We start from the raw sequence: 18,666 nt of genomic DNA, 5'->3' as shown, positions 1-18,666 counted from the left end.
TAGTGATAACATGGATGAATTTTTAAATGAAACCAAACTTGTTAAGCGTTTCAAAATAATGAGGAAGGACTAAATTGCAGAACACACAAATGTGAGTAGGGGTACTTCCATTGAACTGTAGGGTATGCAGAGAAGAATGGGTACATATACAAATAGGCAGGTAGATTTGATGGTGGGAAAATACTCACCTTGAAATAACCTTTCAGCAAATACAGCGTTCTTACTGTGTGCCAGGCATTAAATTACTACTCCCGGCCTAAACAACAGCGCTGAACCATATAAAATCTCTACTTTCTTGGAGTCTCTGCTAGAGAGTTTGAAGTGAAGCTATTAATGAGGTAGATGGGTGAGGGAGGAGATGGGAAAGGCTTTACAAGAGAGTAAAAAATGGAGGAAACTAAACCCAGAATACTCTAGGGAAATACAATAAATTTCTGACAATCTGCTGAGTATATGAATGTTAAATGAATTTAAAGTGTAACTAATTTAGTGCAGTTGTATGACTTCTCTAGCAACATTCAGCTGCCTGGTGCAGGCACAGAGAAGGTGATGGCTGAGTTTGGCGTTTGGTTGGATTTTGAACAGATGATGCGCAAATGAATGATATGATGAGTCATGGAATCCAAACTCGGTAGGCAGCAGTGAAAATGAGAGAGGGTAGTGGACAGAGAAAATAGGTGGGATTCAAAAGTTCAGTCTAGGGGCGCCTGGGTGGCACAGCAGTTAAGCGTCTGCCTTCGGCTCAGGGCGTGATCCCGGCGTTATGGGATCGAGCCCCACATCAGGCTCCTCCGCTGTGAGCCTGCTTCTTCCTCTCCCACTCCCCCTGCTTGTGTTCCCTCTCTCGATGGCTGTCTCTATCTCCATCGAATAAATAAATAAAATCTTTAAAAAAAAAAAGTTCAGTCTAGATGAGGTAAATGAAGAATTTCAGTAGGAGTTATAGAGTGAGGCAGTTGGAGGATGGAGATCGTCGTCATAAAGGACTACTTGAAGATTTTGAAAGTGTTGCATTTACTGGTGATAAGGTGCGAGGGGGCAATATAGAAGCGTGAAACAGAGATAAAGGGGAGCAGAGATCATTTGTGAGAAAGTCAGGGAACTTGGCCCCAAAGGCTACTGAACCCACTGGCAAGGATGATAGGGGCAGAATTAGAAGAGGAGGAAGGGAACCAGAACCTCAGACTTCAGGATCTCTCACACCCACATAAATGAGGAGGCAGGCCCCATGAAAGCCAGGTCCTCAGCTCCAGCTGAACATTGCCAGACAGGAATACAGACTTGATATTGCCAGAGTTTATGATTTTTTTCCAGACAAGCCAGACATTTACATTTAATTCATGTAAATGTTCCCAATTTTAATTGTTGGAAATTCATTTAATTAAAAATTCCAGACAGCTCAGGGGTGCCTGGGTGGCTCAGTTGTTTAAGCATCCAAGTCTTGGTTTCAACTCAGGTAGGGATCTCAGAGTCTTGAGATCAAGTCCTGGGTGGGCTCCACACTGGGTGTGGAGCCTGCTTGGGCATTCTTTCTCTCTCACTCTCCCTCTGCCTCTCCTCCCACCCCTATGTGTGTGCACACACTTTCTCAATAAAAAATAAAAATAAAAATAAACAATAAAACAATAAAAATTCTGGGCAGTCCAGGCAAAGCATATTTTCAGACCTGATTTGGCCCACAGACTTCCAGTTTGCCACTAGTGAGCTGAAGCCTTCACAGGATGAGAAGGAGTAACCAGGACTCTGATATATTCATCACTGAGAAGGAGTAGCAGGTGTTACAAGGCCTTTTTGTGACCAGGTTGGAACAAGAAAAAAACACAACCACTCTGGAATCACATCTGAAAATAGACAAACCAATTGTCTAAGTTAAATGATCAAACATTCCCTTAGCCTAAGATGAGTAAATACTAGCTTATTAATACATATTTAAACTTGCTTCATCCCTTCCAACTTATAGATAAGATTTATTAAGAAACCCAGTCATAGAATTATTTTGCAGTCAGGCAACATCCAATCCAGAGCAAAACCTTGATTACTTGGACATTCTCAACACATGCTCCCACTACTTGCTTGAACAACCCTAATACGGCATCAAATTCTATAGGATATTTGTAAGACCTCCCTAGTGAGAGGTCCCACAATTCCCCATGGTATGTAATCTCCCTCTTGGAACAAATCAACAAACTCAACTTTGTTCAAGTACAGGTGTGTTCCTGGTGGTCTTTGGCCAGAGAGCATTGACATGCCCAAGGCTTTCCTCCCATTATAACATTCAACTCCCCACTACTTCAGTTACCATAACAACTATATACAAAAATAGATTCATTGTCAAAAGAGATAGGAAGAATAAATTTCATCTTAAATATGACTTCAGAGATATCACCTTAACTTCTATGTTTATGTGTGTGATGGTTTGAATTCTTTTTTAAAAACATTTTATTTATTTATTTGAAAGAGAGAGAGAGAGAAAGAGAGAGAAAACACAAGCAGGGGGAGAGGGAGAAGCAAGCTCCCTGTTGAGCAGGGAGCCCAGATTTGAAATCTTATGACACATTATAGCACCAGTCCATGAAAAATGAAGAGTTTTCAGATAGATTCTCATTTTACTTGATTTTTGGCACTAACAATCTCATTGGAACTTTCCTATATCCACCACTAATTAATTTGAAGAATTTTTTAACAATAAAAAATTCTATGTATCAATTAGGATAAAAGTAAAGGCAAAAAGCTCTAAGATAAAATATAATTTGTCATCAACTGGTTCTTTTGGATAAGGAAACTCATTCCTTCCCTCATTCAATGGTATTTATTGTGAATTTATTATGTGCAAGGTATTTTATAGTCACTAGAAATATAATGATGAGCAAAGTAGTTTATGATTTCCCAGAGATGGGCATAGGGAATGAGAAGACAGATAAACACATACACAAATAAAATATTTTCAGGTGACAGTAAGTACTATGAAAGAGAAAATGAAAATTAAGGAACCAAAGAGAGATGGAGGGGAGCACGTGGAGAGCTATTTTTGATAGGATAATCAGAGAATTAATCTTGGGCAGTGACATTTGAATAGAGACCTAAATGGATGAATGAGCACAAGGGTCCTGATATACAAATGATCCAGTATTTTTGTGGCAAGGGAGCAGTGGCCAAAATGTGGGTGATGAGGAATGGTAGATGATGAGGTAAGGGAGTGGGTAGGGGACAGGACATGGCTTTGGTGTGCCATATTAAGGATTTGGACTTTATCGCAGGTGAGATGGGAAGATATCAGAGGGATTTAATCAGGGAAATTATGTAATCTGACCTACATTTTAAAAGATCAGTTTGGCCATATGTGGAGATTGGAGAGGCACAAGGGGAAGCAAAGTGATCAATTAGGAGATGATTAAAATATTTGAAGTTAGTTGAGATGGTAGGTTGTACTAAGTGGGGGAACAATGGAAGTGGTGAAAAATGGTCAGACTCTGGAAATATTTGAAGGGAGAACTAATGTGACTTGCATTCAGAGTGAGGTGTTGAATAAAAGAGGAATCAAGGCTGTTTTGCAGGCTTTGACCTCAGTGATAGTGAATGTTGTGGTGTTGTCCATTGAAGTGGGGGACAACTCAGGGACGAGTGAGTTTTGTGGGAAGATGGACTTCTCCTGGGTTATGGTGTATTTATAGGCTTTAGAGGGTATATGGTATGGTTATAGGATACTACAGGGCTATGCCTAACATTGGAACACAAAGAGGAAGAAATACTTGTTTAGCATATAGAGTATGAAGCCACCCTCTATTAGTACTTCACGTAACTGCAAGGAAAATTAGTCACCCCATCACAAAGATGTAACCTCATTCATCAGAAAGCTGTAGAGTCTACCTAGTTAGATCCACGCAGGAAGTCTCTTCTGGTTTTTGAAGGACCATCGCCTATCAGAACAGATCCTTTTTATTAACCTCTGAGTCTCTTCTCCATTCGCCATGACTTCCCTGTTGTGCCCAGTTAATATAAACTCTGGGCATAGCTGAAAGATTTCAAGGCATGAATATCCCATAGCTTTGATAAACATTTGTCCTCTCCTGGTCTTTGGATTCCCGTTCCCCGCGGACATCGTCCCCTGGTGTCCTGCCCCCGCCTGGAGGTGTTTATGTTCTGCTTAGGGAAACAGAGTTATGCACCATGACAGTAATGCTGTGGAGCAGTGTTCTGAAAAGCGAGGAACTTTTAAAAGATCTGTGGATTTAGAAGTGAGAGCAGAGCCAACGAGACTAAGGCACAGTGACCGTAGACCTGAAGAAAGGCTAGTCATGGAATTTCAGGCCCTGGAGTTGGGAAAAGAGGGCTAAGTAGTGGGTCAATTGACTGTGAGGGAACAGTTGATCTAAATTAAAGTACTAATCTGTAGCTCAGAAAAGGAAGAGCCCTACCTCCCGAAAGAGTTAGCTTGCTGAGAAAGAGTTTAATTTGGGCTTGGAAGTAGATAGAACCAATAAGAAAGTAGAATTACACTGGGAGCGGGGCCCAAAAGTAGGGCCTTTTGAATGAAAGGGAGTGAAACAGAAACTCTGTGAACCAGTTTGTGTTCAAGTTAATTGAGTCCTGGAAGGCCTATAGCAAACCTAACCTCCATGTCTTCCATATTTCAAAGCATACTGTTCTTCCCATTCAGGTCTAGGAAGATTCATTCCAATGCCCATCACAGGCCATGCGGAAAGTTTCCCTGCTTGCTATACATTTCTGCAGGTTCTCTGGATACTTACATTCTCATGATCCTCTGATTCTAAGTGTTTGTTGCTGCTAGAAAAGTAACTCAATGAAGCAGTCAGAAAAGAGCACACACTCTGGAGTCAGACTACCTTGGTTCAAATCTTATTTTACCACTAATTGGCTGTGTATCCTTGGGTAAATTACTTAACCTCTCTGTGCCTTAATTTGCTTGTTTGAAAAATGGAGTCCTTCATTGTACATACAGGATTGTAACGAAGATTTAAAAAAATCTATATATGCAGAGCTCTTAAAGCTGTGCCTATGTGTGTTATAACTCGGTTTGTGATGCCATCTTGCTTGTGCTGTCCTTGATTTAATGCCTTTTTTTTGTTTCTCACCAAAATCCACTCACATGAAATATTTAAGTATGTGGCAAAATTTACTGGAGCAGTACTCTCCAGTAAAAATATATTGTGAACCATCTACAGAATTAAAAATTCTGTAGTGGTCACATTAAAAAAAATAAAATGAACTTTAATAGTATGTTTTATTTAATTCAGTATATCCAAAATACCAATATAATCACTTATGATCAATAAAATATAGTTACTAATGAGATTTTAAAATTTTCTTCTTATTTATATAGTCTTCAAAATCTAGTGTGTATTTTACTCTTGGAGCACAGCTCAATTCTTTCCAGTCACATTTCAAGTACTGAACTGCCATATTGGACAATGCAAGTCTAGAGAGACAGATAACTTAAATTTAATTGTTAGATATTTTTGTTTTCACACCTGTTTTCCCTGAGGAATTTTTAAAGGCACTGGCGTTCTGTGGGACATCCTGCCTCTTGATGTCTGGCTGGTTTCTCTCCTCTTCCCTCCCTGTATTCCTAGGAGAAAAAAAGAAAGAAAGCAATCAATAAGTAAAACATTTATTTAAAAAAAATGGGGGGTGCCTGGGTGGCTCAGTCAATTAAGCGTCTCCCTTTGGCTCAGGTCATGATCCCAGCGTCCTGGGATGGAGTCTTGCATCAGGCTCCCTGCTCAATGGGGAGTCTGCTTCTCCCTCTGCCTCTGCCTCTCTCCCCTGCTTGTGCTCTCTCACGCGCACTCTCTTGCTCTCCCTCACAAATAAATAAATAAAATCTAAAAAAAAAAAAGAGAGAGAGAGAGAGAGAAAGAAATCAGAAGGAAACAAATTTACCCAAATTGATTATGTAAACCAAGTCAGCCTTCCCCAGCCCGGAGCTCAAATCCTAGCCTCTCCTTGAAATACAGGCAGCTCTTAATAGGCACCACATTGTATGAACTCAAACATGCACATATCAGAACTGCATATTCGTTTTGTACATTGTTTTGGTAACTGATCTAGGACTGCTTGTAGTTCTTTAAAGGTTTTGATTTCGTAGGCGAACACCAATCTCCTAGTCTCTCTGTGGTGAGTGGGTGTGGACAATGATTTTGTTCTTTTGGTTATAATCTATTATTTATAATCTGAGGTTTTTGTGCACAGATGTAAAATTTCTTGTTCCCATATATTGATTTAGTGTGCTTTATACAGCTGGGGAAGCACTAGAAAAAGAATTCCATTGCAGGAGGAAAATAGTGCTGTTTCCCGGTTTCAAAGAAATACCATTTTTTTCTACTAGGGAAGGGTGGCAGAAAGTTGCCCAAGTAGGGCAAACTTAGGCTTATCCATTTGATCATTTCTTATTATCAGAGGAAATTTAAGATGGTAGAACTAACTGAAAAGTCTCTATTTTTATATCTGAGATAAATTTTTAAGTGTCATAGATTGTAATTAATCAAACTTAAAACATGCTTTAAAGGGTAATGCAATCAATCAATCAATCAAATTAACAATAGACTTTGACTTAGAGCTTTTGTGTTTAATGTGGTACCAGAAGATGAAATCTTAAAGTGATAGCATCTAATGATCATATTGAAAAGATCTTTGATATAGCAAAAGCTAACTTCATTATAAATGCATTTCATTTCTAATTTATTTATTATCATGCCTACTTAGGAAATTCTTATGGCCAGACCCATTTGTCTTTGCTCAGGTAGAGAATAAATGATAGCCTAGAATTTTTATCAGAAAAAGCCAATGAATCCCATGCTCTGACACATTCCTAGTCCAATGAAAATTTATGGCTTCATTAATGACCCTGAGGAATGCAAAATCACAATGTGTCTTTTGAATTATAAAAGGGAAAGTGAATGGTATATCTCATGCTTTCTTAAGAATTTCAGATTTTATTGTTCTTTAAAAATTATTAATCCATGTGTATAGTACATATTATATCTTTCTGGAATGAGTGATTGAGCAACTAGGTCACTCTATTCTGTTACCATAATACATAATAACATTTATTGTAAAAATAAGAGAGATTTTTAAATATGATCAATATTACTATAACAGGATCCAGAAATATGCTTTGATAAAATTTGTAACTGAGATTTTTTTTTGAAGAAAAATTTTTGGGGGAAGCTTATTCTCTTTGTGATATTCATTATCTCTGTCAACTTAGTCTTTTGCCCCATTACACATTCATCTGAGCCTCAAAAGTGAAAGAAACCAATTGAGATAAAGAGGAAAACTAGGCCTCCAGTGTTCTGACATTTTATCTACTGCATATGCAGAAGGAATCTACCCAGTAGAATGTTTTTTACCCTGGAAAAGCTCTTTCATTTCCCTTCTTCTCTGACCTGTACTATGTAAACAATTCCTAATCAAGAGCCTGCTCTGATCTCTCTCCGGGTTCAGGTCCTTCAACCCCCACTGCCCCCTGGACACTTGCACTTGGACCACGTTAAAGCTCAGCATGTTTGCAGCATGTCCACAGCTGAATTCCCGTTCATCCAACCGAGCATTTCAACGGTACCATTCTCCACCTTGCCTTGACTTGAAACTGCAAATTCATTTCAGAATTATCCTTTAACCTCTATCCATCAGTCAGCTGACCCCATTGTTTCTTTGAAAAGTCTTTAGCGTCTTCCTGTTCATGCTGCCTTCATTCCACTTGCAGCTCTTACCTCATATATGTGAACAGTTATTTTCCTATCTGGCCTCCTTGTGGCATGTGTTTTCCTCTTCCAGCCTGTTCTATTACTTCCACCATAATTTTTATTTTTTATTTTTTTTACAGATTTTTATTTATTTAGTTGAGAGAGAGAGCACGAGTGGAGGGGAGAGGCATAGGGAAAAGGAGAAGCAGACTCTGAGCTGAGCAGGGAGCCCAACTTGGAGCTCGATCCCAGGACCCCTGGATCATGACCTAAGCTGAAGGCAGACGGTTAACCGACTGAGTCACCCAGGTGCCCCCATAATTGATATTTAAAAATAATCAGAGGGACTACAGACAGTTTGAGACCAACCACACAAAAACAGGACCTGAACGGGTCCAGCTGATTAATGCTATTGGCAGCCAGACGAGAGGTCAAATTCAAAGATGCACAGATGGGGTGGACAGATCAGTGGTTATTATAGGCTCAGCAGGGACGAAGTGGAAGCTCCATAGAGTTTGTTGAGTCAGGAAGGATCAGATGGTCAGGCACAGTTACAGTTCTAGAAAAGGAGGATCTGGAGTCTCAATGTCAGAAATAGTGCAAGCGACCAGGAAGATTAGCTATTGCTCCCACATAGGTGGTTAGCTCCCTCCAAGCTGGAACCATTTGCTAAAGATCTTGGCACTGTCCTCTCTTAATCCATGGGGCTGTCATCCCATAGTAGAAGGTTTTGGTCTCAGCTCTGTTTACTTGTCCATGCTGCTGCTGGATTACCCTGTACCTGTTGGTTGATAACCATAACCAGAAGCGGTAATAGCATTGGGCATGAGCTTTACCCTGAAACAGATTAGCTTCCCTACTTTCACCTAGAGGTGCCCCCTATAAATGGTAATTCCTAATTAACACCTTTCAGTAGCTCCCAATTATCAGCCAGATGAAGTTCAAACTCTTCTTCTTGGTATTCAAGGCTCTTCAGAAACTGAATCCGACCTAATTCTCTATCCTGCTATCATCTGCTGTTTCTGTCTAAATGCTTTTCTACTCTACTTTGTCAGCCAAGCTTTATCGTGGTGCTCTGGAGTCAGACGGCATGGGATGAAATCTTCCCTTTACCATTAACTAGCTTTGTGATGTGAGGAAAATTACTTAACCTGTCTGTCTTAATTTCCTCTTGTATAAGAAAGTAATGATAATGGCACCTACTTTGTAGGGTTTTTGTGTGGATTAAATGAGATAATAAATGAAAAGCATTTAGTACACTTCCTGGGACTTAGTGATAATGTAAGTAATAAAATGTTAAGTTCAGAGTATTGCCCCAAACTCACTCATCTTTCAAAGTCCAAATCAAATATGATGAGATAATATACTGGGCTGATAAATGTGTGGGTTCTGGATTTGCATCCTAGCTCTGCCACTTAAACTAGAGATGTAACTTTGTGCAAATCTCCTCACCTCTGCAAATGGTAATAACAACCTTTGTACTTCACGAGCTTGTTACTGGGCTCTCGTAGAGGCCAACGACTGACCATGGAACATGATGTGACGGTGTGACTGTTGTTCAGACTGCGTGATACGGATGAGTGTTATTTGAGCTGCTGAATCATAAATTGGACAGGGTCAGCAACACTGTATTATAAAAAGGGAATGGCTAGGGTTGCCTCAGTTGACTGCCTGACTCTTGGTTTCAGCTCAGGTCATGAGCTCACGGGTCCTGGGATCAAACCCCATGTCTGGCTCCACCCTCATGGGGAGTTTGCTGGGGGGTTCTCTCCCTCTGTTCCTCCCCCCACTCATTCTCTCTATTTCTCTCTCTCTCTCTCAAATAAAATAAAATAAATCTTTAAAATGGGAATGGTTAATAGATATTGAGTCTGAGGAGGTCCAGACGCAGGTGGTTCAGGTTGATGTTATTGGCTTCTATTGTTTTACTGCCTCTCTTTAACTCATACCTTTAGCCTCACAGAGAATTTCTGTTGACTCATTTCTGGAGGAGGGAAACAAATGTGGGCCTGGCTTACTGGTGTGTCTGTCTGGTGTACTCGCACCAGGCAGGAGCAGATGCTCTTGCACTAAAGCCTTACTTAATGGAGGCTCCAAAAGACAGCGGTAAAAATGCATACACACACACACACACACACACACACACATATATATATGATTTCTTTTCTTTTTAAAGATTTTATTTGAGGGAGAGCATGAAAGAGAGAGAGAGCGAGCACACACAAAAAGGGGGCAGAAGGAGAGGGAGAAGCAGGCTCCCTAAGCAGGGAGCCCAATATGGGGCTCAATCCCAGGACCCTAGGATCATGATCTGAGTCAAAGGCAGATGTTTAACTGACGGAGCCACCCAGGCGCCCCTATATAATTTCAATAGGCAGAACTTGAGGTGAGACTTGTTCCCCAATTTGTATGGAAAAAGAGAGCCTTAGTTATAGGTCAAAACAGATTTGTGGGCAGGGGCTATTGGGCTTGCCAGGTGATCAGGCACTTGGAGACATAAATGGGAAACTGAAGATAAGAAAAGGTATATTTATGGACCTCTTAGAAGGGCTTCTTCCTCTTTCAGAAATATTCTTCCCCATGATTTTCACATGACTTCTCATCTTTCAGAAGGACTGTGTTTAAAACTCAGGGGGTTCTCTTGGGTATCTTTTTATACTTCCTTGTCTAATAGTTCTGCTCAATGGAAAATAGCGACAACCCCAAAATAATAAGACCACAAAATGCTTCGATCCCACAGGTCACCCTTCCACATAAAAATTCCTCTTCAGCCAAGGCACTTGCAGAGAGTAAAAGAAACATGAACTGTATGGTGGAAGAAGGAGATTTAAATCTCTTGACCAGCTGCAGGAGTGGGGACTGAAGCAGCTATGTTTTACATTAATTGATAACTTTGTGATCCCTCTTTTTTGTCTTACTACCTGGTATGGAAAATACTGGTGATATCTAATGTTTGAAATGTGGTAGTGTAGCCACTAGCAGCTTATGATAGAAGTTTAGTCCCCCAGGTTGGAGGTATGAACTTTTCAACGGGATGGTCAAGAGTAGAGGCTGAAGAGCAAAAGCGGTAGACGCTGACGGGTAGCATGCATTTGCCCTTCTGAACCCACACCGCCTACCCTCTGCTCCACGTCTTAAGAAGCTGACTTGTCTAGATTATATCTCAGCTAGGGCTACAACAAAGTCCAAAACCAGGGTTTTATATGCTACGTCATATATAGTTGCCTCCACTGCTGTTGGACACCATCCCTGGGGACCTCAGCTGCTCCATCAAAACTAACTTGGGTCTCCTACCCTTGAGCTGAAAGAACAAAGGAATCTTCAGGGGGAGGCAACTATGTTTAATCAACACTGTTTTACTATGAAACATGAGTAAGTGTAGCTAGGGAAGATTCTGAGTATGCTAAGACCTGAAAGATTCTCCCTAGACATCCCACAGCAAATGGGCTCTTGGGGGGGTTATTAGATTGGGCATGCTAGGGTTGGTGGCATGAAACATTTAAAAACAATTTATTAGGAAGTGTGTTAGCAGATGTGGTAAAACAGGGTGGTCCAGCTCCTTCCAGAGAAGTATTAAAGATGGAATGGAATAAATGCTTGTTAAATGGTCCTGAGTTGAATGATAATAACAACAACAATAATAATAAAAGTATTCTTATTTAGTTATTATGGCAAGTAGTAGAGACCATTTAAATACTACTTTCTCTTTTTCTTATTTGTGTCTTCTTTTTATTTACTTTCATTTGGGTCATCTTTTAGATGTAAAAATGATTGAATGAAACAGAAGAGAAGAGACCCAGATATTAGATGTTGAAGTAGGAGCTTGTTTTACATTTTGCAGGACATTTTTGTTCTGCTGTTTTGCTTTCTTCTTTTGATTGGGAAGATAAAAGGATAAAGATGGGAGGAAAGAGGAAAAAAAGCAGTAGGGTTGAGGTATAATCTGAAGTGAAGGGAATATAGAAGAGAAGATGAAGAAGGGAAAAAGGAGAATGGGGACCAAGAGATGAGGAAAGAGAGTAAAAGCAATCTAAGAAGAGCTAAGAGGGCACAGCAAGGCCAGGTACTATGGACCTTCTGTCCTCCTGTCTTTCACTCTTCCCAGGACTCCATTCCCACTGTTGTTAGTTTGCATTCAAAGCCACCCCACAAACACAATTTAAACATGAAATCCTTAATGGAATGAGAAATTCTTGGGTACACACAGGTGGTATATCTAGATGAAATGACTAAGTTAGAACTAATAGCCTTTCAATTTTGGTTTCATAGCTTTAATTTAAATGCCCCTGCTGTGCTTTATGAGGTCTAAATATAGTCAGCATATCTGTTCCACAGCTTCTAAGTTATTAAGTGTAGATTTGTCTCCATGAGACCATGCTACCAGCTGTCTCCCCTGGGCACCCTGTGGAGAAGTATATTTGGTAAATGTGGGAGTGGAGAGTCATGCAGGTGTAAAGGTCATATACACCTTGAGCTCCTATGGACCAGGGAGGGATATTTTTTCCCCTTCCCATTCTTTTTTTCCCCCCGTAGAAAATTAAAGCAAAAGGGTATTTACAATCCAGGTAACAATGTTAATGGCTGCATTGCTCAGCATTCAGCTATGAAAAAAATGACTTTAGCTATATACTTGGAATCCACACTAGTGAATTTATGTAGAAAAGAGTTTATTCTAGCGTATCAAATGGCTCGCAGAATTATTGGGTTGGATGAAGCAACAAATTCTATGTTGTGTTTTCAGGAATGAATCCCAAAGCCACATGCAAAAGTGGACATTTAAAGGTGTTGCTGCCTTATCTGCGATCAGGAAGCTGTTGCTTTCAGCTCAAACCAACATTGCCACAGTTGGGATAGTCTACAGTTTGGAAGCTCTTGCTACTGCTGCCAGAGCTAGAACCACACCACTTCTTACAATCTGTACCTGTATCTGTAAAATGGATGTCCAGGATGCCTCACTCATGAGGGTAATGACTGGAAATTGGGACCTTTTCTAATACAGCCAATGCAAAAACCAATGTCTTCACCAACTTGGTTGACGGCAAAAACAAAAGCAATAGCAGAAACAGAGAAGACAAGAAGAGTGGCATATTCCTTATTTTGGGCTCTTAATTTGAGGCAAGTTAATCTCACTTCCAGAACTCAATCACTTTGAGGTCTTGCAGTAATTTCTCTGATATGACACCAAAAGCACAGATAACAAAATCAAAAATAGACAAGTAGAATTACATCAAACCAGAAAGCTGTTGCATAGCTAAGAAAATAATCAACAGAGTAAAAAGTCAATCTACAGAATGGGAGAAAAGATTTCAAACCATGTATATGATAAGGGGTTAATATTCAAAATATATTAAAAAAAAACCTCCTACAACTCAATAGCAAAAAGCAACAAAACAAAACAAAAAACCCAAACAAAACCCTTCAAACAATCCAATTAAAAATGCGCAAAGGATTTGATAGATATTTCTCCAAAGAAGACATACAAAGGGCCAACAGGTATGTCAAAAAGTAACCAACATCATGAATCATCAGAGAAATGCAAATTATCACCAACATCATGAATCATCAGAGAAATGCAAATTATCACCTCACGCATCTGTTAAGACGGCAATTATAAGGAAAAACAACCCAGGAAATAGTAAGGGTTGGCAAGGATATGTAGACATTGGAACTCTTGTAACATTGTTGGTAAGAATGTAAAATGGTGCAGCTACTATAGAAAATAGTATAGAGGTTCCTCAAGAAATTAAAGCTAATTAAAAATTAAAAATATGACCTCATAATCCCATTTCTGGTTATTTATCTCAGAGAATTGAAATCAGATACTCAAAGAGCTAGTTGCATTCCTGTGTTCACTGCAGCATTATTCACAATAGTCACAAGGTGGAAACCACCTAAATGTCCTTCAAGGATGAGTGGATAAAGAAAACGTGATGCTATACATAATGGAATATTACTCATCCATAAAAAAGAAGGAAACCTTGTCATCTGCTATGACACTGATGAACCTTGAAGAGATCATGCTAAGTGAAGTCAGCCTGTCACACAAGGACAAATAACCCATGATCCCACTTGCATGAGGGATCTAAAGTAATTGAACTAATTACTTAGTTCAGTTAAAGCAGAAAGTAGACTGATGGTTACCAGAGACTAAAGGGAGAGGGAAATGAGGAGTTGCTGTTCAATGATTATAAAGTTTCAGTCATGCAGGGTAAAAAAGTTCTAGAGATCTGCTTTACAACGTTGTTCATACACTGTGATTATACTGTCTTAATAATATGGTACTGTACACTTAAATTCATAAAGAGAATTGATCAGATCTTATGCATTTTTTATCACAATAAAAAATACATTTATTAAGCATATTCTATGTGCTAGGTACAGTGTGCTAGGTATTAGATAACCAAAGGGAAAACAAACAAAAACAAAAATATGCTACCAGCCCTTGCAGGACTCTTAGTGTCTAGTAAAAAAGATTAAAAAAAAAAGTTACAGAGGATTAAAAATTCTAGAGATCTAATGTACAGCATGATGACTATAATTAATTATATTGTATCGGATACTGGAAATTTGCCAAGAGAGTACATTTCAGGTGCTCTCACCACATAGACACACACACACACACAGAGAGACACACACACACCGTAAGTATGTGAGATGTATTCTTATTAGCTTGACAGTAGTAATCATTTCTCTCTGTATATATATCTCAAATCATGTTGTATACCTTTAATATACACATTCCTTAAAAATAAAAATTTAAAAGTGAGCCAAATAAAATCTTACAGTTGCTATTAAAACAAACTGAGCCACCTAAACAAACAACTAAATCACCTTCAGAATCCTACACTCAAGGGATTGTGGGAAATGTAGACTTGAGCTTCCCAGCCTCTGTAGCAAATAAAGGAAGGCACATGAGCTGGAGGCTGGAATGATAGGTAAAACCAACTCACTGTATCCACTACACTATTTCAATTTCTGGTCTTCCCATTTGGTGCAGATGTTATTACACACAGAATGCAAAATAAATTTCCAAAGGGGTTTTCAGATGGCAATTTAGAGTGTAATAAAGAGGGGAAAGTGTGAGCCTTGGGTTAAGACAGACCTGATACTCATTATCTTTGTGACCCAGGGCAAGCCACTGAATCTCTCTGACTTTTCCCATCCGTAAAATAGAGATCATAACCCTTATCTTGCAGTACTATAGAGAAGAGTAAATGTAAAGCTTCTGTTGTATTAGGAGTGTTCAATGAACAAATGCTGCTGTTGTTTTAATGAACAAAGAGGAATGTTTAAGGTTAAAAAATTAAGTTTAAACCTTGATATTTTTCTAAATTCTTATGGAATCCCTGGAAATGGAAAATTCTTTGTATAAGACACACTGTCTTTGGAATCAGCTTCTCCGCTTGGGGTAACCATGCAAACTTTATCTGTACCATGGCCACACTCTTCTGCAACATGATGTCGTAGTTCCTCGCATCAAAAGGCAGACTCTATCTGTTCCCACCTTAAATCTGCGCTGGCTTCGTGCCTTGTGTGTACTAATAGGATGTGGCTGAAAGAATGTCCTGCCCATTCTCCAGAAGCCTTGAGTACTTCCACCTGTTCCCTTGGAAGCCTGCCCCACTGCCATGGGAATGCTAGCCTCTGGAGCAGAGAGGGGGAGCTGTAGTTGAGGCCCCTCACACTGGCCCCCAGTCCACTCTGCAGCTGACACATGAATGAGTCTCTCTGTGACCGGAAGAGCCACTCAGCTGACTCTCACCTCAATGAGCCATTCCACAGACTGGTGAACTAAATAAATGGTTATTATTTTAAAATGCTAAATTTTGGGGTTGTTATATAGCAAAAATTAATTCAATAGATTACTATTATTATTTTGGAGGATGATGGTCAAGGGAAGTTGCTCAAGGAAAACCCTTTCTGTAAATCTGTATACTCTTCCACTCCCACCAAAACCAAACTGTGCATTGTTATGCTCTGAGAACTTTGCCATTGACACTTTCCCCCTTCCCTCTGGTCTCCTTGCTACAGCTGCCCCCCAAGACTTCCATCACCATTCCTCACATAATTGGTACATCCTGATGCCAACTTCTCCAGTATTTTGGCTTATCTATCTTCTGACCTTTTTAAAAGCACCATTTGGGCCCAGTGAGAGGATAGAGGGGACCCAGTAGTGAAGAGTCAGTCTGGGATTCAAGGCAAGTGTCCTATCCTGAGAAAAGAATAGGCTCAAGGACCTCGACAAACGGGGAGTGGTAGATGGCTACAGAGAGGAAGCATGGTTGTTGCCTCTCTGAGGCACAAGAAACTTTTGTAGGTTCTCTTGGCCATGGCAGGCAAAGCGTGAGCTATACATCTGAAGCTCTCTTCTATTCTGAATTTTCAAAGTGTCATCATTGCATTAGAAGTCAGAGATAAGATGAATGGGCTTGAGTATTTAACAGATGTGGGTTTAAATTTCAGCTCCTTCACTTCATGGCACCTGAGATAATTTGATGTCTCTTGGATCAGTTTCCTCTTCTATAAAATGGGTACACTATCACCTTAAAATGCAAACCACAACAGCCAAAGGATAATATCTACCTTGGATGTTTATAGGGAATGGTCGATGTGACGGCACACATAAGGGCTTAGAGCACTTGCTGTGCCAGGCACTTAAAATAGTAGTGGCCCTGATTCCAAGCACATCATTTTTTTTTTTTAAAGATTTTATTTATTTATGCGACAGAGATAGAGACAGCCAGCGAGAGAGGGAACACAAGCAGGGGGAGTGGGAGAGAAAGAAGCAGGCTCATATCAGAAGAGCCTGATGTGGGGCTCGATCCCGTAATGCCGGGATCACGCCCTGAGCCGAAGGCAGACGCTTAACCGCTGTGCCACCCAGGCGCCCCCCAAGCACATCATTTTTATTCCTTAGAAACTCGAAGCCTTTTGCACATCTCATCTATTTGTACAAAATCCTTCGGTGCTTTCCAATAGACAGAACTGTCTTGTTTACTGATGGACTCCGGTTCAAACTAGATGTTTGATAAACATTTATCGAATTGATGAATGAATTAAGGATTGAACAAACCAATGGTTCAAAGTTATTGTCCAAAGTACTAAAAAGATTGTGAAGTAAAAACAGGATGGAATTTCAATTACTTTTCTCACACAGGAAACAATTACATGATATCTTGTAAACGGGGGGGATGTTTAAAGGTTTGCATTCTTCTGCATAAAATGGAAAAGATGATTTAAGCAAATGAAAATAAATGATACGTGCTCTACAAAGGGTTTGCAATGAAAAATGAGATATGAGATGCAACTGTGATTTGAAAACGTTAGTGTCCAACGTCAGGGCTGTCAGTTATCGCCATCCGTTTATATCACGAAGAGAATACAAATATTATTTCAACATCTTCATAAACTGTATTGGGACAAATATTATTTTGGGGAAGAGTTGTTCACTAAACAAATATTTACTAAGTGCCAACCAGGCACTGTGCTTGCTGCGGGAAAAGAGGTTAAGAAGCCACGGTTTCTCCCCTTCAAAAGTTTACATTCTGATAAGGCAGGCGGCCATGGAGTCCTGCAGATGAGATTGCCGTGTTTCACGTGTTTCTGCAAGGCTCTTTGAGCACTGTGGAAGTTTTGGCAAACTTGCCCTGCCTTTGCTATGCCTTCTTCTCAATATTTTGATTACCTGTTTCTTTGGCTTTATCAATTTAATTTTCAGTTCTTGGTGGATGGTTTTAAGAAGGAAAGGTTGTTAGAGGTTGACATCACAGTCCTCGGTGACTGCGAGGCTGGACTTCTCTCTCCCAACTGGGGACCCCCCAAGACTTGTCACCGAGAGGAGACCATGTTCCCTCCAGCTGCATGCCGAGACGGTGCTCGCTGTCAAGGGCTGGGAGCCAAGACCAGCAGAATATCCTGAAGGTGGTGCTCAGACCTTGAGGACATTTATATGCATGATGTTTCTGTGTTAGTAACATTTCACTTTGGGTTGTTGATCTTACCAACTTGCAATTTTCTCTCAGCTATGATCTCGAATCAAGCCTTGGATTTGAAATGTCTGTTTATGACAGAAATAACCACTTCTAGGTGCTTAGTACAAGCCCGGTATTTTACATACATTATTTTAATCCTCCCAAAAATCCTATTAAGAAGTAATTTTTTAGGTGGGAAAACCAAGGCAGAGAGAAGTTAGGTCATTTGTCCCAGGTCATACAGTTAGAAAGTAGCAGAAACAACAACTTGTGTGCTTAAAATGTTTTCTCACAGATACTCACTAAATAGTTGTTGAAAAAACTATGTACCTTCTTGTATGTTTTTAGGTTTACATCTCTTTTTTTTTTTTTAAAGATTTTATTTATTTATCTGACAGAGATAGAGACAGCCAGCGAGAGAGGGAACACAAGCAGGGGGAGTGGGAGAGGAAGAAGCAGGCTCACAGCAGAAGAGCCTGATGTGGGGCTCGATCCCACAACGCCGGGATCACGCCCTGAGCCGAAGGCAGACGCTTAACCGCTGTGCCACCCAGGCGCCCCTACATCTCTTTTTAATTAGTAATTAATTTTTAAACAAAGATTATTTTTAAGCATAGTTTTGTATATACAGGAAACTTACAAAGATCATACAGAGGGTTCCCCTATTCCTGCAGCTAGTTTCTCTTATTAAAAGCTTATTACCATTATTAAGGTACATTTTTTTTAAATTAATGAACCAATATTGTTGATTATAAACTATAGTCCATAGTTTATTCAGATTTCCTTAATTTTTACCTAATGTCCTTTTTCTGTTTTGGGGATCCCATTCTGGATACCACATCACATTTAGTCATCATCTCTCCCCTGGGCTGTGACAGTTTCTTAGAATTTCCCTGTTTTTGATGAACTTGACAGTTTTGAGTAGACTGGTCAGGTATCTTGCAAGATGGTCCTTGGGATATGTCTGTTGTCAGAATTAGACTGGGAGT

This window comes from Ailuropoda melanoleuca, chromosome 9, assembly GCF_002007445.2.
Source record: "Ailuropoda melanoleuca isolate Jingjing chromosome 9, ASM200744v2, whole genome shotgun sequence".
NCBI classification, from domain to species: domain Eukaryota; kingdom Metazoa; phylum Chordata; class Mammalia; order Carnivora; family Ursidae; genus Ailuropoda; species Ailuropoda melanoleuca.
The sequence above is the reverse complement of the archived record's forward strand: the minus strand, read 5'-3'. Positions refer to the sequence as shown.